Source organism: Pleurodeles waltl, chromosome 4_2 (assembly GCF_031143425.1).
Source record: "Pleurodeles waltl isolate 20211129_DDA chromosome 4_2, aPleWal1.hap1.20221129, whole genome shotgun sequence".
NCBI classification, from domain to species: domain Eukaryota; kingdom Metazoa; phylum Chordata; class Amphibia; order Caudata; family Salamandridae; genus Pleurodeles; species Pleurodeles waltl.
In genome coordinates this window covers 959,450,224-959,470,839 of record NC_090443.1, presented here as the reverse complement: position 1 = coordinate 959,470,839, position 20,616 = coordinate 959,450,224, and the positions used below count along the sequence as shown (strand labels likewise).

The following is a 20,616-nucleotide window of genomic DNA, read 5'->3' as shown; positions in this document are numbered from 1 at the left end:
GCATCCAGCTGTCCACTCTCTATGTTGCTGCACACAATGGCGCGCTCGCAGCTGTAAGCAGAGCCATCCGGCCTAACCACCCCTTAAATTTGGCCATTATGTTTTGTTAACTCTACCTTGACGTACACAACGTCAGACAGCTGTGTGAGCAAATCTTAAACATGAGCCATCTGGCATCAACGTCCTGTATGTGCGAATATTTTTTTTTTTTGCCTGTGTTAGTAGATCAACCCACACACGACCAATTGCCCTGGTATTTCAAGACTTAAATTTAATTGCCCCAACATCTCACACTTGCGATCAGACTGCTTTTAATCTCTAGTGTATGGTTCACACTAACCTTATTAAAAGCTATTTCTAGCACGGGGATCAAACATAGTCATTTGTTTTTATTTTGTGTTTACCGGAAAGTTAAGGAAATTATTTGGCAACTTGACTTAAAAAATACGCCATTTCTATCTGTTAATAACTGCTTACATAAAGCTGCCAACTTTTCCTTGTTCAGTTTACACTCTGCACGCAGCAGTGTGGCAATGCTCCACTTTCACTGTTACAGACATTTGGTGATCAACCAATGAAATGGAGAAAATGCCTGAGTTCACGTCATAACTATATGGTGACATTTGATGGTAATACTTTCTTTTCAGTAAGGAAACGAAATGTCTGCTGATGAATTCTTCTGGTACAAAAACCCAATAAATATTTCCTCATTTAACTCCTGTAGCTCCTCCACAGTGCGCTGGCTCAGGAATACGACGAATGTACTGAAGCTGTTGACTCAAGCAGCATTTCACATGTGGTGATGGAGCAACTGGATTTTTGTGCAAGGCCACTAGAGAATTAGGTGGCTTCCTTGGGATTTGTAGCAGCCACTTGTCAGTGTGGTCCTATTACAGAACATTACATTTGTGACTAAAGTATTATTCATTGCCACAGTACAAAAAGAATCAGGCATAGACATAAAAATTCAACCTTGTCAGATGTTATTGATGTTGCTAAAGGGACTGTAATATACACCAAAGCATTCAAGTGATTAAATGAAGAGAATTACATACACAGAAAATGGTTGTGACATGAAATAACAAAAAAAACAAGTGGAACAAAACTAAATTACAGAGTAATAATAATAAAGGCAAATGCAGCAGTTGTGGTGGTGGACCACGTTTCAGTGGGACAACTTGTCCTGCAATTTCTAGAGAGAAGATTGTTATATGTGTGGGAGATCAGGACATTTTGCTAATGTTTCAATCCCAGCACAACAAATTCTAATCAAGAAATCAATTCTAACCTCTGAAGAGTTTACAAGTGGTAAAAATAATGTCACATTGTTGGTTGAAAAAGCAAAACGTTTTGTCACTTCACATCAGTGATGTTTATTTCATTGAAATAGATCCTTGCAAACCACCCAACTCTGAAATGATGATTGATTTTATGAAAACTGTAATGCTGATTGACTTGACGATCACTGCTTACTCTTATATTTGAATTATTCTTCAAGAAACAGTGAAAGAATAAGAATCTGGAAAACAATGATTTCAAGATTTAAGTTTATGGGCATTCGTTAATTAGCATTAAGGGATATTATTTTATGGTGACAATTACTTTCATGCCTAATATTATTTTGGGAAAAATGTATGTAGCAAGAAATGGACAACCTGTGTTAGGGCAGAGACACTAAGGAAATTTGGGAGTGGCTCTGGATCCATCAGCTGGGAACCAATTTACTGCAAGAGAACCAGGTATTGAGGATGTCATTTCTCAGTACAAAGATGTTTTCTACAGAGAGTTGGGGTTCACACAAAGAATTGTGTTAAAAGCTGATGCTATCTCGTTAATCACAAACTCAGGGATGTACCTTTGAATGCCAGAAAATAACTTAGTTCTTTACTCAAATAGTTACTAGATTAAAGGGTCACCAAAGCAGTTGAGTCCTTTGAATGGGTCTCTATCAAAGTTCTGGTACAGAAAAAATCTGGTTTATTTAGACTGTGTGCAGATTTGAGAGCTCTTAAGAAACAAAGGGCCTCATTACAAGGCTGGCGATCTTCAGACTGCCAGCCTTTTGGTGACGTCGGACCGCCGCACTCCAGGTGGTCTTACCGCCACATTACAACTCAGGTAGGCAGGATCGCCTGAAGACTGCCATCTTTGCCAGAAATGCAGTTCTTGATGGTTAGACGGCAGTCTGAGTGGTGGTTAGCCAGGCGGGACTGAACTCAGCACCATCGTGCTGATTACAACTCAGCTTTCTGCCAGTCTTTCAATGGCGGTCACTCCGCCATGAAAGGCAGGCAGAAAGCCAGTGCTGGGGGCCACAGGGAGGCCCCGGCACTGCCTATGCCCATGGCACAGGCCCCTTCTGCTCAGCACCGTCAGAATGTGCATTCTCAGGGTGCTAGTGTGCTACAGTATTGGCTGCAGCTCCCTTAAGGGAGCCGAGACCAATACCATAGCAGTGTTCCCACCAGTCAGCCCGGCGGGAACGTCGTAATACAATGTTTCACATCGGTCAGCCCCACAGGAACATTGTAATATGACAGGGAGGACGCAGCCGGATGACGGCATCGTCCTCCCTGTGGCATTGGCAGTCCCGCGGTGGGACCGCCAATGTCATAATTAGCCCCAAAGTTTGGTCAATTGTCATCTGCTGCTTTAAATTCAAGAGTTGTTAGCGTAACTGAATGGAGCAAGATGTTTTACCTCTGTAGATCTCAAATCTGCATTGAAACAAATTGAGTTAGAGGAAGATTGTAGATATTTAAGCACCTTCATTGCACCTGATGGTTCATTTAGATATATTAGAATGCCATATGGGTTGGCATCAGCTACTAAAGTCTTGCAGAAGCTCATGTTTTTTTGTTTAGGAATCTATAAGTTTGATCGCCTTTCAAGATGATATAGTGATTTATGCAGACCCTGTGAAATGCACAATTTTAGGCTGACCCAAGTATTGAAGCTATTACATGAAAAAGGTATGACCTTGCAAATGGGAAAAATAATGTTCCTCACTAAAGAAATGGATTACTCAAGGCATCTCATATGCGAAAACGACATCTTGATGCTATTGAAGCTTTGCCTGCACCCATAAGCAAAGATCGATAAGGATCATACTTAGGATTTTACTCATGGTTTATTGATGAGTTATTCCTCTTTGCATCCCCTCGTACAGCACATCTTTAAAAAGGTGTCAAATCTGCTTTGTGTAAAAATCATTAATTAGATGTCCACTTAATGTCTTTATTTAATGAAAACATTCAAAGTGTTGTTTGTGTGGATGCCAGCTCTGAAGGTTTAGGGACAATCATAACTTAACAGTCAAAAGGTTGTAAAAAACTATAGCTTTTGCCTCAAGACCTTTGTCAAATTCTGAAGGCTCACATTCCACCATCAAAAGAGTGCTCTTGGGCTATTGAGCATTTCAAAACTTATTTATGGAGAAAAAAGTTAATCATTAAAAACTGATCATTAACCCTAGTTATCCTTACTTAACAATAATGATATAGATAAGGCCTCTTCCGCTTTAGTGAGGTTTCTGTCTAAATTGTACACGTAAAGCTTTTGTGTCAATTATATCCCTGGTACTTGCAATGTGATAGCTGACTCTTTATCCATCCAGATTATTTCCTCCTTTGCCTAAATCTGAAAAATCGAAGAAGATGTGATTACGTCCATTGCTGATAAATTTGTATAATCTGTGTGAGGATAGATTTAGCAAGGAAAATTAAATGGATGCCATTGACAAATATGAAGTGTTACTCAAAGTTATAGAATGTGATACCAAGGGGTGGGGGCAGGAGAAAAGTTACTGTCACCTGAAATGCAATATTTTGGTAAGTCAAAGATAGTATTTCTACCAAGGATGGATTTGTAATGATAGAAGTATGTGTTGTTCTCCCTAAACAGATTTGCTAAGATGTTTTAATGTTAGCATATTCTGGCATGAAGGCGAGCCAAGAAAATAATCAGACAACAGCTCTGGTGACCATATGTGAGTACAGATATAACAAATGTTGTGAAAAGGTGTATTATTTACTTTAACTCTGACAATGCAAAACTACTGTCAAAGTGAAACATGTCCAGTCACAGTTTCCAATAGGAACTTGGGAGAAATAGTCTTAGACTTATTAGGGGGGTGTACATCCTGATCATCACAAGAAAAATGTATGCATTAGTTCTTGTGGATTCTTTTTCAAAGTAGGTTGAGTTCAAATGGACTTATCAACCTACTACTGAAACTGCTATAGTGTTTCTCAATGGTAGCTTTATGAAAGAGGGATTTGCCTGTTAGTATTACCATTGACATGCAAGTTAAATTTACATCTGAAAAGTCGCAAAAATCTTCAGATTGAAAGGTATTCATCACAAGAAAACTGTGACCTGAAGATGAAACTTTGAGTCTTGGTGGTTTAATCTAATTAAATGATATACCAACTTTGGTCGACAGTTATTATTGCTCACATTCCCCTTTTTTTACATCTTACTCCAATGTAGTTTCAGACACTTAGTAGAATGCTTTGCAAACTGAACTTCTTGTATGCAATTTTAAGTAAAGAGATATGATGTTTACTATCCAATGATGCAGAAATCTAACAAGCCATTGACTATGGAGGTACAGATAAGTGTTATTGTACATCCACAGAGATGAGGAGATAAAAAAATATTGCCAAACAGACAAAAATACCTCATTATAAAAAACAAAATTGGTGGACTGAAATATTGAACGATTCACCATGAACAATACTGAATATACGCTAATCATTGATGAAGAGAAACGTTTTATAGACACAGGCCGATTTAGAAAGACACTTATGAGTATGTGAAATCGTACTCCTGCAGTACTCTTTAACGTGCTCCTAAATACCTTTATAAATTGCCTCCAAAACATCTAAAACATCTAAAATGGAAATAAAATTGCAGTGTTCAGGGAAGATTCTTATACAGTCAGTACATATCCAGCACTGTGTGCTCTTTGCACTTTTAAAATTAGGGAGTTGGATGTTCTGGCCAATCCACAAAGGTATGTAAAAGTACACACACAAGTAATCCTGTTGTAGTGCCTCCCAAACTCATACATACCTTTGTGAATCAACCCCAGTGTTTTGACATTTCAGCTATATTGTCAGCTAGTGGCTTGGTGCAGACAGTGTTACAGCAATATATCTGCACAATGTTTCTTTGTGATCTACAGAACGTACCCTCTGGACATATTGTTACAGATAATAGTTTTAATATTATTACCCCAGGATGAGACCATGTAGGGCAGTGAGGTGTCGGAAATAGTGAATTTCTGAATTGTCTGGTACTTTGTTGCTGACTTGAATCACAGTAACAATGCAGGGTCGGCTCCTCCGCTGTGACAAGGAGTGTCGCCCCCCTGCCAGCAGCTGCAAACCTTTTACAATAAAACTATAATAAACCAGGTTCATTATGGTTTTATTGTAAAAGGGGTGGGGCTACGGGCGATGATAGGGACAGAGGAGGAGTGTAAGGCACTCCCCCTCAGTGCGCATGTATGTTTGGCTGGCTGTCTTGGGCTGGCCAAGCACACATGCGCACAGGGCTCTCTCCAACCCTGGGCTGGTTTGCCGGGTTGGAGAGCAGGCAGAGGCTCCCACTCTGCCTCGGAGCACTCAGCCAGGGCGCTCCGTCAAATCCTCAAATCCTAACGCTGTTTTCATGCTGCTAGCAGCATGAAAGTAGGGTAAGGATTGGCCGTAGGGCAGGCTGGGAGTCTGTGCCTGCAAATACTGGAGCCAGAAGAGTGGAGTGGCACATCATGGAAGGTAAGGTGTTTTAAAATTATTATTATTTTTTGTCGCCCCCCTACGTGCCGCTCCACCCCTTCCCACCCCTCCCTGTCCCAGCAAGCCGGTACTGTAACAATGCATTGTAGTTTGATGTGAATCCTGAGTATGGATAAGGTGGCCTGGATGGTGGTTCCAGCTGTGTGTACTTTATTCCTTTGGTGTGTTTTATATTGAGCAGTGAGAGTTCTCACTAGCCTTTTCTGAAACCAAGTTTTGTGCCTGGGTGAGTGAATCATCCACCTTTTCTGTTTTTCATTCCATGAGGATGGTGGTTGTTTAGTGGCTGGTGGGGTTTGTTGGGCTATACTGTTGGCAATCATTACATTGCCACTTGTACAGGTGTAGCACACACCTGTGGCTTTTTAATTGCAACCACAGGATGAGATGAGGCAGGTAAAGTATCCCTGTAGCTTCAGGGGTAGCTAAGGCATTGGCCGGTCAGATGTGGTGGGGAAAACACTCAAGAGCTGGACCTCAGCCATGAAGAGGACCAAAAACGAACTACCTCTACGGTTACATCAAGAGCGACCAGACAAGCATAAGTGTCTTGATCATGGACAGCAGAAAGTAGATGGGTAGATATTGTGATATGGGGTTAACACTCTATAGTGTTGACTACAATAACACCTGGGCACTGATTTCATGTTCTTAGATTGCATAATACCACAAGGCGAACAGTCAAAGAGACTGAGGAATAATATCTTGAGTATTTATTTAGATACTGAGTTATTTACCTAATTCTGAAGTGCTACTATTAAAGAGCTGTACAATCGTACATAAAACACTGAAAAATGGTGAAACGGATATTAGAGCAATGAGTGGGCATTGCGGGTTTATTAATCAATATTAAAAACATATTTTACAGAATTTAACCAGGCTTTATCAATTTAGAGAAATTAGAGGGAAAGGAGTTTCACCCAGAGGTTACTGGGCTAAACCCTGAAGATGTACAAGAACGAACAACCACCAACAGTAGGGCAGGAGGCCATGGAATCACACAGTGAACCAGGGAGCATGGGAAGAAGAGGGTAAAAAGCCAGAGAACAAATAGAGAGACACAAGAAATCCTATACAGGAAAAGAAAGTCCTGTCCACACCCAAGGTGACACATAAAGAATGTATCCAGCTTCGGACATTCCTTTTAAAATTGTAGATAATCTTGTTGCTTCAATTGAATTAAATGAAGAAAGGAAGTCCCAGAATGCCCTGACTTGTTAGGTGAAATACAAGAATTGGATCCTGCATCTACTAATGACGTGAAGCAATATGGCCGCTCCAGTTAATGTAGTGCTTGCTACACAAATGTTCTACATATGATCTATTGTTCAATACTGAGTTAGTGATATAGCAGAAATGTTAGTATTGTCCCTCATGTCACAGTGATCATGAATGTTTGACAATCTATGCATTATGTTAACCAAAGTACTAATAGTTTAGTTGTGAAGTGATGCACTGAAAAGCCATATTTACGGAAATTCACTCTAGGTCAGAAGTTTAAAGCATGTTTAAAGAATTAATTCTTGATTATGTTATATTTTATAATGAAAACTAACAGTCAGCATTGAAACGATATTAGATTTCATGTGGAAAATGTTTTAAAAGTAACATGCCATGTAGAGAATGTAGTAATGTGTTATCGTCACATGTTAACAGTCTTTTCATTTTGAATTTATTGTAATTTGAGTAAGCACAGGAGCTTATTAATATTGAATTTATGGTTTAGAATGCTAAATGAATATGAAATACATAAATGAATGTCCTGTTGTAATTCACTTGCATTAACCTAAGTGAGGCCTGCAAGACCCTACTTTGTGACTGTGCACAAAATGTTTAGTCATTCTTTCTAGCATAAAGTTTCTTTTAAACATCATTCTCATGTGAAAGCTTGCTTTGAATAGATATTCTATTGTTTTATGCATAGCAGGCTTATGAGCTAAACCTTGAGACCTGAACATTCAGTACCTGTGGAATAAATATGTATAGAAAATGTTTCAAATTCACATGGAAGAGTACAGATGGAAGCCATTCACATGAAGATTCTGAGAATTCTCACTGGAGTTGCGGTCTGAGTTGTATGACTGTTTGCCATTGGACATTTCCACCTTTTTCGTCATATGGAGTGATGGATGGACGAATCATCGTGCCATATGAACTTTAATATACTGTTCCCCTGCTGGATTCGCAGAGCACTCCCCGCAACTTCCTAGCAGAGAACCTGAATCTCTTCCACTCTCGCTGCTTGCTGAACACCTTGGACTCTGAGAGGTATATTCCTCTCTACCCTTTGCTCCTTTGAAATGTCATGCTGAGACTTAGAAAGATTTTTCCCTTCATCCAAAGAAGAAGACTCTTGACTGAGCTTCTGAAATGCTGACGCCTTCCCTTTTTAGCCATTTTTTGTCAACCTTAGTTAGTCTTAGGATACCCCAGATTTCCTTTTTCCAAATTCTTTTTATTTTTTAAAATACTTTTTGCATTTTTTCCTGCATGCGTTTGTCCCAGCACATGCTACATGGATTTGCTAATAGTAGGGTTCCCCCATGTTTAGGTTATTAAGGATTATAGGCTTAAAACAATTTAAAACAACTTAAATGACTAACAGGATTAGGCAGCGCATGTTCCTTTCTTTTCAAATTTTTGTATTGCTCTTGTGCGTTGCTATCATTGAATGTTTACTGTTTTTGATGTTAGTCCATTTGAACTTCTATAGGCGGTTTGAGCAACCTATTATGATTCTGCATCTTTATAGTCTTGTTCTGAGAATTATCTATGTTACTCTAAACATTAACTTGTAATAAAGCCCTTTGAAATGTATTTCAGCTTGGAGTATCACTTGTGTAGCTAAATGAGTCATTCTGTAAATTAAATTGATTGCTGTAGTTTTGATGTTAGTATCTTCACACCCTTACATGCTGGGTGAAAATATTCATCAACCCCTTCCTGGCATAAATCCTTCGAAAGAGAATACTGTACAGCATTAGTAATGTCCATCCTGGAGTCCTTCTTTAATGAGTTTTTTTGCAGTAAATAAGAAGAAGAGTATTGCTCCCCGGTCTCATCACTGGTTTCATGTATTTCTCTAATTACTACTTTGAGAGAGAGAGACAGGCGTGAGAGGCAGGCACTTGTTCCTTTGCTTTTAAGATTAATAATGTTATTGATGAACAGCAAGGGTAATTAGGGTGAACTCATTAACATGCCTCTGGCTATTAATGCCTGTGTCCCTGCCCCTTCCATGAGAAGTCAAACGTAAATCAATATAACATTGTTCCTCATGCCTAAATAAGCCATCATTATAAGAGTACTGGGGTCAGGGAGACAGAGAAGCAATCTTGTATGTATGCATGCATGTATGTATTGGTATTTATAGTATGCAAACCTAGGTGGACAGCAGCAGAATAACACTAACAGAGAACAGGGCACGAATGGAAACTGTACAAACGAATACAAGGAAAAGGATATGAGAATCATGATAAATGGCTAGGATTAGAGGCCTGAGGAGCTGGTTTCAATATCAATGCTAAATTTGGTGGTCCAGCTGGTCTAAGTGATGTAATCCCTGAGTACATACACTGCAAACTCCACCATTCGTGGTGTCAGTGTACTGTGCAACCTACTGTAATACAGGAAAAAGCATCAAATAACATAATTTTAGTTCTAAAGCGTGTCCATCATCATATGAAGAAAACTGGGATATTGAAGAATGATAAAGTCACTGCAGAACAATTGTTAGATAGGTAGAGATTACGATTAGTCCATTACAGAGAACCATTGCTGCTTGCAAATTGGCATTACTATAAAACAAATAAGGGGTGATATTCATACTGACGAGGTAGGTTAAAATAGACCATAAATAAACAAATACTTTGTTTTTTTATATCAAGGAAAATCGTGCAAATGTACATGGAACTGAGAGCCCACAGAGTAGAGCAGTGGATCAGAAAACAAGGGATGTCTACAGGAATTATGGTAAATACGTTAATTACTAAATCAGCAAAATCCAGGGATGAAGGTGTTTTTTTTAAGTGTCTAGATAGCTTTGACAGTTGAGAAGCCTGCTTAAAGTGTTATGTCTTATTGGCTTTCTTATGTCGCTGAACGTTTGCTTTGTAGGGTAGCAGAAGCGATTGTCAGATGGAAGAACCTGTAATTGAAGCATTCTACCCCAAACATTTAGTACCATGTATGGTGGGCTCAACATCTCCTTTGGAAATGACAGCTCTCAGCATATGGTCTGCCGGTATAATGTCATATGGTTGAAAAAGAAAGCAAACGTGTGACTATGGAGGGCCTGAAGTATATCAAGCCTTGAATTCCTTTCCTCTGTTGAAAGCCAGTGGAGGGGCATCAGGGCACATAAGGCACAACTTGTGTGCTTCAGAATGAGCCAGAAGGCATGGTTTTGAACTTAGTGGATGTTGACATTTGTCTTGGCATGGAGCCCTCTATAGGTTCTGTTGTGGGAATGGATGGTGAAGAAGACACAGGCTTCAACAATGGCTATCTTCAGGAAGGAGTAGCAGTGGCCAGGCTCCAAGAAGGGATTTTGGGAAATACTCTACAGTATACCTATAGGGTGAAACCCAGCCCAAAGACAGTAGGGCATTGTACAGAGTCAAGACAAGCATATAGTCAACAAGTAATAGGAGAGGAAGTTGGGATAAGGACATGTAATGGATTGTCATGTAATAACATGAGTATAAAATATACCCTGAGCTGAAAATCAATTATGTTATGTACTGATTTGTTTGTTTCAGAAAGTGGAAGCAGGCCACGCGGGGGCATGGAGTGCAGAGGGAGCAAAACAGAGTGAGAAGATTTATGTAAGTGTACAGTAACAACATGCTCCACTTAGCTGCCTGTGGGGGTGTTCGTATGGGAAAACAAAACTTTGCTTCAGAAAAGCTGATTTTAGATGTTTCTTGAAACGTGGAATCTTTTTAGGACTGGGCTCTGCTATGTATTAATATTCTAAGGCAGCTTTCTCAGGTACTATTTTAAAATTATGCAAAAATAATTGCTAAAGATTGTTTAAAATCCATCCTAAGTAGAAAGTAAAATGTGATTTGTAACTGCTCAACTGGTTTCATTTGGGCTATATCCAGAAGTTTATGTAGGCGACATGACATATTTCTTTAATGGTAATATGTTTTATTAATGATGATGGCAATGTAATATATATTTACACAGAAAATTGTATGAAGGCTATTTTAGATCTTGCAAACACACAAAGCTCAAACTGAAAATAAAATGATACTTTAAAGTGTAGTTTTGAGCAGTAGTCTCATGGAGAATGCAATTGTGTCTGTTCATTTCAGCCACCATGCTTTGGTCAGGCACCAAATATGACTACTGTGGATTCAATTCGCAAAGTGGCCACTACAGGCTCAGTAATGTAGTGGCATGTTTAACAAGTACATTTTCATGTACTTCTAATATAGGAGACAGCAAACCCCATGTGTTCCCATTCCTACGGTATTAATGAGTATCAATGAAGTGGTTGATTTAATTTATTTTAAGGTTTTTGATGGTAATTCATAAAGGCGAACATGTAGAATGTCAAAACAAGATTTTCCTTCTCGATTTTTTGAGGAAACTGTAAACTGGCTACCATTGTTGCACAAGAGGACTACCCTTTTGTACACCCGGATCTAAGATGAATGAGGCATTGCTGTTAGAACACCCCATCCCGGCCACATTCCTTGGGTTAGCACGGTGATGAAGAGTAGATGAAGACTTGGATCAGCTATTTCCTCATGGCCAACAGGGCAATGTTAGCCGCAGCACACCCTGCAGTGTGATGTGCACATACGTATCTCATTGAAAGGCCAAGCACAGATTGTCACATTCAGGAGCATGGGTAGATTACCAAGGATTCAGTGCAACAATGGTGCAAATGGAAGACAAGGCTGGGATAGAGTTACCAATAGCAAAAAGTACACAGTTCCTAACTCTAGGGTGAACAATTAAAGTTTAGGAGCTAGAACCCTCACACACCCGAAAGGGTGTCATGCTTCATCATCGGGAAGCTCCTCGTCAGACCGGCTGGTGCAATGTCTGACGGGCTCCCCTTTCGGGGGCTCTTTGCCGGAGATCTTTTTGATATGAGGTAGCTGCCGTTAGATTATAAAGGTCAGGCACTCTGAATGGCAGGAGAGTAATAAAATTAAGATTGATTAGTAACCCCTAAAATTGTTTTAATTTAATATTTAACTCGAGGGGTTACGATCAAGATTAAAAACATAGTTAAGTGGAAGATGAGAATGATGCTCAACCACTTTAGAAAGCCTGGAGTACTGGGAAATTGTCACCTGCCCCCTAGGGTCTGGTCAACATGTTTCGCGTAATATTGGTCGTAAAAGATCCTCTAACGCTTCATCAGGACCTATAACTAACTAGACTTCTCCTGGCTGTATATACAAGAAGACTATGTCTCATTGCATGTATGAAAGGAAATTTGCAGTCACTTACAGCATTTGCGTGAACTGTCTCGTCAATAGTCTGAAACAAAAAAGGTCGCCCTAGAAAACAAAAAATATAGTACAAACAATTCTGAGAACACGGTAGTATAACCTTCACCCCCAATGTGAATCTGTGCATCGAGTGTCAAACACATAAAGAACATTTGCTTACCCGCCCTCTGCGTATGGGGGGCCCCTTAGGGGGTAGCACGATCCAGCCTATAGCTTCTGGCAGGGGTAAAATGTTGTTAGCATGTTGAAAAATATTTAAGACTAGAATAGGGGACAAAATATGTAATATAGTAACCCCTAAAAAAAACAAAGTATTAATGCCGGAATCAGTAAATTTGCTATGCAGCGTAAAAAAACAAATTATCCTGACATCATCATTTTTTTCAATCTTATATCTGAAAAAATAGCCGTATGTTTCAATTATTCCTTATCTTTAACTAACTGTATCACCAGGTTAACAGTCATACTACATCTGAAAACGAGGCATATTCCCATCTAACCATCATTGCAGATGAAACAGTCCCACTCGATGAAGGCATACCAAGTATAATGAAAACGTTTTTTCGTCTCTGTCAGGCAATGTCCTTAGCATTCAATTACCCACACTTACTTGTCTATAGGCGTCCTCAATTCGAGGCACCTACCCACGTTCGTGCTTGCCCCTGTAGTTAGCGAGCCGGTGCTCGATCGGCACATTTTAAACGCGGTAAGGAAGCTAATTGCTTCCGCGTTGTGACGGCGTCTCTTAATAGAAAGGGAAAACGGACTTAACGAAGTCCGAGTAGTTAGCAAATGCCAAATAGTGTCGGCCATCTTGGAGAGGGGTTTGAATGGCTGATCTCTAATTGGGATCAAAGAATGCAAACAAAGGACGTTTTGGAGAAAATGAATTCATTTTGTCAATCGTCACAATGACTTTGGTATATAATGTCAACATATGGGGTAATGGGACCTGATAATAGATAGAGTTACGTCTGTTATCAGTGGAAGGGGGGCATTTCACAACTTTGGGTCTCGACTTGTCGTGGGAGAAGAAGGAGACACAGGTCCTGCGTCATGGGGTTTCACAAGCAGGTTGTCTCACACTACTTTTAGTGACCTCCCATTGATAAGCGCTGTCCTCCCTCTGTGGAGCTGTACTGTTATGGTCTTCTGTTTACTACAGAGGTGGCTTGCGAACATGTGTGACCCGCGTCTAGTTTTTTAAGCACTGCTGAGGGCCCTGCACCCAATGCATTGGGATGCACTGCATGCGAAGTGCATGACCTGCCAGCATGTGAGAACGCAGGAGATGCGTTAAATCCCCCTCCAGAGAGTGACAGAGACAGTGAGTGTGCAAGTGTGTGTGTGAGCTCACGTATATGTTTTTTTTCCACAATAAGCTTAAGCTTACACGGAAGGTAAAGTCACAGTACACATCTATCTGTGGAAACATTAAGGGCCAGATGTAGCAAAGGGTTTTACCCATTCTGTGTCTATGGGAAAATGTGTTCGTACATATGGCCCTATATTCTGCAATTTAATGCAAAAGCAGCACTTCATCAGCTCAGTGACTTTCTATCACACCGCAAACAATTGCACCTAATTACTTTTTACGCAATCAGATCTCTCTCCGTGGGAATTTCTACATTTTCCACAAAATGCTAAATTTATGACGTGAAACTTATAGTTAGGACCATGATGTTTAGAAGTAAAAAGGTAGGTCATCTCATCGTGGATGTGGAAAAACATAGTTGCTGAATTAACACCTCCTGCAGAGTTTGAGTGTCTCGTGTCAAGACTGGGCTTGCATGGGACATGAGATGGTTGTCCCATTCTTGGCGTTTAGATCACATTAGTGGAGAAGCGTTGATGCACATATGCTATGGAGTAATTGTTCACGGAAAAACATAATGAAATGAAACCTATCTTAGAAACACTCCGCAGCCTCCCAGAAGTCAGTAATAAATGTACAGCATTGAACGCTGTGCATGTGGACGTTAGGGGTTAAGGCCTGGGCTACTTTTCACTCATGACTCCATGATAAGCAAACACAAAATATATGTCAGTTTCACATACCACCTACATACCTAATCTTCAAGAAACTTTCAAAAAATCTAAACTTAAAAAAAAAAAAAACAAGGTCAAGTTTGGAAATCACAAAATGCAGCAATCAACTGTACTGTGGATGACCAGCTAGCGGGAATATTTCAATGATGTTTGGCACTCAAGATGAGTTTTGCTGTTGGGGGTGCCCCTATTCACTGATAAATATGTAAGCTTTTGGCATTTTTCTTGTACATTATTGCCACTTAGTGGTGGAACTCTAAGATGGCTGCCATAACTCGCCTTACAGAGCTGCAGGTCATGTCATCTAGCACACTAAGCCACATCATGTCCCTAACAGCGAACTCATTTTCCATAGAAAATCAGTACAATTCTCAGCCATGCCCAGAATCACCATGAATATGCCGAAGCCTTACGGAACTCGATGCTTAATTTGAGCCGGTGGTTGCAGGTGGGCCCCACCAGCACTCATGTTTGGGGACGGACACTTACTTTTCTGCATCAGATATTTACAATGCGCAAGAGCGAAAAACACAGAAACGAGCAAGAAGGGAGAAAAGAAAAGACAAAAACCACGGCACAAAGGGAGAAAGCAGGGACTGGCAAGAGTGAAATAAAGTGACCGCAGAGTCTGGTAGTGCATTAAAGAGACCTGGGGTGAAATTAAGACAACGCAGCCTTAATTTGGGTACTCATTTTTTTTTTTTTTTTTTTTTTTTTACAAATTAAGCACTGACCTAACCACAGTAACCCCATTTGATAATATGTAGTACTATAGATTTACATAGTTATGCACAACTACATGTACAACCTGGCACTCTGAAATGACCACAAGGCGCTATATAAGGCTTTAGAGAAAACGCTCCAAATTTTGTTTGAAATTTAGAATGATCACAAGATAACCGTGCTTCAAAACTTTATGCTAGGAGTGACTCCTGCCTGCATGACGTAATACACTTTTGTGGATAACAGATCGTGGTGGACGGCCTGGAGAAGGTTTTGCCACATACATGAGTACTGAAGATTGCCCCCAAAGGGGGCACTATATTACAAATTTCCCTAGCATGCTGGGAGTTTTCCCTCAGCAAGTGGGATAGAAATGACAACGGGGAAAGTGGCATTCAATGGGCTGCCTAAATAGAGCAAAACAACCAACAGCATTGATTCTGCCAGCTGGGCAGCAGCTCCACCAATAGGAACACTGCAAGACCCCACCTTGTGCAATGATGCATGTTACATATGTGTGTGGACAGGACTTCTGTCTACGTTTGGCAGAAGAACCATTAAAATTATCTTCCAAATGAAGATCCAAGATGAGAGGGAACACACTCACTTGGAGCCAGCCTACTTTGTCCAATACAGGTCTTAATGGGTATGTTTTTCTGTGCTTTCTGACTATAGGGATCACTATGACTTCGGCAGATGGTTTTCACCGGCTGCCGAAGTCCAGTGGTCAGGTTGCCGCCAGTACGGCCGCCTTCCCCCGAACCCCATTAAGAGTTCCATGCTGGGTCAGGCCTACAACATTGATACTGGCTCATAATACAGCTGGCGGCAATGCTGTAGTGCATAGGGTGCACCACCACCTATCGCGATGTTCACTGTGAACATCGCCACAGGGCTGGCCCGGGGGACCCCTACACTGCCCATGCCAAGCAAATGGGCAGTGCAGGGGCTCCCCTGGGGTACCATGCACCCCGTCTCCACCAGCCTTTACAAGGCAGTGCTACCACCATGTCAAATCTGGCGGAGAGGGGGGGGTCGTAAACCCCAGAGCGTCACTACTTGCAGTGCTGCCCTGGCAGATTAGGACCACCAGTTCCTCCTGTGGAGGAGAACTGGCAGTGCTGGCCGTCCCACCGCAGCTCGATCGCCACGGTCATAATGTGGCAGTCAGACCGCCACCTAAGCCGTCGCACCACCGCTTTGGCGGCATTTAGAAATCCACCTCGACCCTGGCAGTCTGAAGACCACCAGGGGCGTAATGATCCCCTATGTGTGTGGGAATATGTATGGATGTTCTTTGTGTCCCTTTGCTCATTTCAGCACTGTCCATCAATGTAGTCAGAACATATCAGCGGTTCGCTGACTGCCACTTAGCCTCAGGTGCTTATTTTATTTTTAAACATATCACATCCCAGGCCCGCGATCCCATTCCACGCTTCTTTAGTCATGGACTCTAAAAGCCACCTAATGACCACAGTGTTGAATTGCACGCCGCCTTCATTATATAGTTCTCAAAACCAATGAACCGCATGCCAGTTTCAACCCACCAGACCATGAACTCTCTGAAGGCTGCCCCATGGCTCGCTTCTTCTTATCGATTTCACATGAATCCATGGGACCGCTAATGACAGACAAGATGGCAAATGCTGACTTCACTCTGCCCCCGCAAGTAAATTCATGGCTGCCCTTGTTCCAAGCTGTTTTCAATAGATGAAGAGCTGGAAATTAACTCCACTGATCACCATTTGCTTTTAAAGTGTTCGAGAGTCTTATTTCAGTTGTCACCTTTGCAGCAACGATTGACAGGTGGATATTTGGTATAAACACCACCCCTGACCTCTTCAGGCCCAACTCCTTGACTCACTATATTATATTTTTGGGGGGGCTCCCAATTTTATTATATTTTTTTTACGTTTCTGCCTGTATTTATCGATATTTATTTTTCTGCAAACTTTATCTGTCTTTATACATAATTATTTACTCTTTTGTGAGAAAATGGATTTGAAATCACTAAAATTCCACATTTGTTTATCCAACACGGATTCACTAATACTTGAATGCCCGACAGACTTCAACGAGATGAACACGAATGCACCATAAATCAATGCAATGAAATGAACGCCTGCTCATTTTAGCTTAACCTCCTGCACATCTACAGCTGGTTCAGCCTCATTAGGAAACATTCTCTCCTTTTTAAGTCTCTGAATTGGAAATATGCAACGCTTTAGCTTGCCATTCATATCTGACACCATTTAGAATCACTGAAAGAACGCCTAATCTCCATTTTTATTCAAACTTAAAAATAAACACAGACAGGGAAATAGATGGTTTTCTGTCTCTATTGATATGTAAAAATTAGTAAAAATGGAAAAATGTGAGCCTTAATTATACTGTGGAATTCGTACAGTGGTTCACACCACTGCTGTGCCGATGTGTTTTTTTATTAAACAAGTTTTCTCTCTTTCTGAATTAGTAAGAAGAAGCCATGGACGTTTCCCACGAGACATTGCCTTCTTGTCTACAGGTAGGCATCGAAAGGCTAGACCGCAGACATGCCCTCCTACGCTGACGACAAATCCACTTTGAAGTCACTGTTGGCTGCCACACTTGATGCTGCAGACCTCATCACTAGTAGCAGATGGTTGGACCACACCCCTCCCATCCTGACTCAATTACACTCGTTTCATCTTGACTCTCGATATGTTCAGTAGAGTATACATCAGTCACAAACCAGTAAACAGTCAAAGACCACGCCCCTGGTAGAGAAGAAAGGCCTTGTGGGGAGGAGTCCACAAGAACTAAAGAAACTTTCACTTTATACAGTCCGTATTCCACAAAATATATTTCACACTACTGGTGATCACTTTCTATTTGCTCATACATTTCAGGTACATCCTGTTCCAATTTCCCATCTACTTTAGCTTTCTATACAGCTCTTTTTAATCTCTTCCTTTTTCTACTTCATTTACTGACCTTGAACAAAACTCAATTGACACCTGGAAGATTACTTCTAACTCTCATTTCATTCACCAGATTTCTAAAGCGCTGCAATTTCAACATAGGCCTGATCTGGTCTGCAATTAAACTCTTACGTTATTTTAAGTTGATCGAATTTATACATCTTCTCATTTGTTCAGCTCCCCCATCACGTTTATGGCATTGTAAAGCATTCTCTCTCTGTTCGTCTATTTGTGCAGAATTAGGAAGGCCATCAATCGGACTGGAACCGTTGTTTGCACATGAGTGGCAAATACGACTATTGCCAACACAGGAAATGATTGACACGATTGACAAGAATGATTAATAATCTGATTTTAAGATATTCAAACAACCATATACATAATTTATACAGACAAAACTCCTCCTGGCTGTAGTAAAGTGGCTTTAGCTAGGAATGGCCGGGAGTTAAAAGGTACTGTATATTTTCCTGGGAGCTGGTGTAATAAGACAGCAGGCGCGATATTAACAATGTCCTACAGGCATTCCCTAATCCAATAGGACCATAACAAGGGAAATTGATTTAAAAGCCATCCTTGATGAAACTGTAGCAACTCTTGGTCATGAGCTGGGTGGAATCTAAAACAAGGTGTGACCTGAGGATCCACAATGTGCACTGATTCTCAATGAGAATCTTTTCCAAGGAGTTGGAGTTAGGATATACCAGGCTGCCCACCACCCTGAAGAAGTTGATTTGCTGGTTGTCTGCCTTACTAGACCTAGCAGTAAAGTAGGGTTCTTTGTTAAATAAAATCATCTTTAAACTGAACCATTTCTGTCTCTTGCAAATACATGAATGTGTCTTCCTAGTGAACCTGTGATGTAATATAGGATTTTATGCCATAAACAAGGATTCATATTTAACTCACTCTGCTCTGTATGTATGAAATTGTTCGACTCGAGAATCAGTGAAGCCACATGGAAAATGTGTTCCTACACAAGGATTCACTCTTACCAGTCTCTTGTGTGCTCCCTATTGAGCAAATTAGAACATTTCCGGATGTACGCAAACCTCCAGTAAAAGTCCTTCGCTAATGACTACCTTGCGTGGCCATACAACTGCTCAGTTAAATTAGAATAGATGCATCAGAGTTATTTTTCAGCTTCAACAACAATGCCGTCTCAGAATACCTTAGCATGCATGATTGAGCATACACCCACTCTGAGACCAATCCACAAGGATGTAGTCCTTAGAATGTATGTAAAATGCTTTTGTTTAATAAATGTACTTTCAATTGTTGGTAAACTTGGTGCTGTCACTTTGTTCTTGACGTGTGTAGTGAGGCATTCCAAAGAGGCAGCCGCTGAAACGTGAATGATGCCTCCCACCATGAGAGACCATGGCAGATCAAGAACAGACCTGACAAGGATTACATGGAGGAGTTGACTATCCAGCATACCTCAGAAACACATTTTGGAGAAAAGAAGAGCATTTTGATGGCCGTCAATTAGGTGTAGCAGCTACTATTCCTGGCTTGTCCTATGTGACCTCTCGCACTGCTCTTGCTAGCCCTCGTCTCAGTGGTCATGAAGGAAGCAGTAAGAAGTGAATGTGAACCGAGCTCTATGATCCTGATTTACCCTCTGCATTTTGCACTGCTTGCCCTTATCCCGAGACCTCAGCAACTAATTGGAGGCACTTGCATGGAAAAGTTTGTGACAAGAGACCAACTCTCTGATTTTAGCAGGGGTCCAATCCCTGGCATGTTTGTTAATCTGCATCAATGACTATTTTTTTTTTTTTAAAGAAAAAAAGTCCTTAAAACTATTTTAAATAAACTATTGTAGTTGAAGCAATGGTGGTGTACTGTAATCTGAGAATTTGTACTTTTATACCTGGAGTGGTCTGATTGCTACCTGACAGCATGGGAAGATGACTTCTGCCAAGGACCAGAAGTCTTGGAACTTAACTATCTCAGGAAGTGGAATCCACTGAGTCTGCATATTGATCGTCTCTCATTCAGGTTATTATAATTTTCTGTGTTCTTTATTTGTGGTGTTCTCCCTCTTTTCCTTATCTCTGGTGAAGTCATCATACCACCTGGTCCTGTAGCATCTCATTATACTAGGCCATCCTCCCAGTGCTACCTGCTGGGCATGTTCTTTTAGCCTTCCTCAGATTTCTTCTACCCATTGCTGTCTATGGGGGCCATTACGACCCTAGCGGTTGGTGGTAAAGCGGCGGTAAGACCGCAAACAGGCCGGTGAAAAAAAAAAGGAATTATGGTAACCGCCGCGGTCATCCACCACTTCACCATTCCGACCGCCATGGCGGTGAAGACCGATGGGCTGGAGATTGCGGTCTCCAGCCCGGCGGTCGTCACTAGACCGCCGACGGTATCAGGACCCTGCATACCGCCATGGATCTCGGGTGGTTGGGAACCGCCATGAGATCCATGGCGGTAGGCACTATCAGTGCCAGGGAATTCCTTCCCTGGCACTGATAGGGGTCTCCCCCACCCCCGCTACCCTCCACCAATCCTCCCACCACCCCCCTGCCACCCCCAAAAAGTGGCACAACCACCCTCCCCATCCCGACCCCAAACATGCATGCACATATGCACACC

General features: G+C 41.2%; 1 protein-coding gene and 1 long non-coding RNA gene across 5 annotated transcripts in view; one reads left to right on the top strand and one right to left on the bottom strand.

Moving 5' to 3' along the window:
• LOC138294234 (uncharacterized) overlaps positions 1–19,772 on the top strand; it is a 33,523-nt gene extending 13,751 nt beyond the window's left edge. The window contains exons 2-5 of the long non-coding RNA XR_011203288.1: positions 9,692–9,776; positions 10,565–10,630; positions 17,526–17,576; positions 19,330–19,772. This is a non-coding gene — a long non-coding RNA (uncharacterized lncRNA). The remainder of the gene's footprint in view (positions 1–9,691; positions 9,777–10,564; positions 10,631–17,525; positions 17,577–19,329) is intronic.
• Positions 1–20,616, bottom strand: part of B4GALT2 (beta-1,4-galactosyltransferase 2) — a 625,157-nt gene that overhangs the window by 304,166 nt on the left and 300,375 nt on the right. The gene's annotated exons all lie outside the window — the stretch shown is intronic.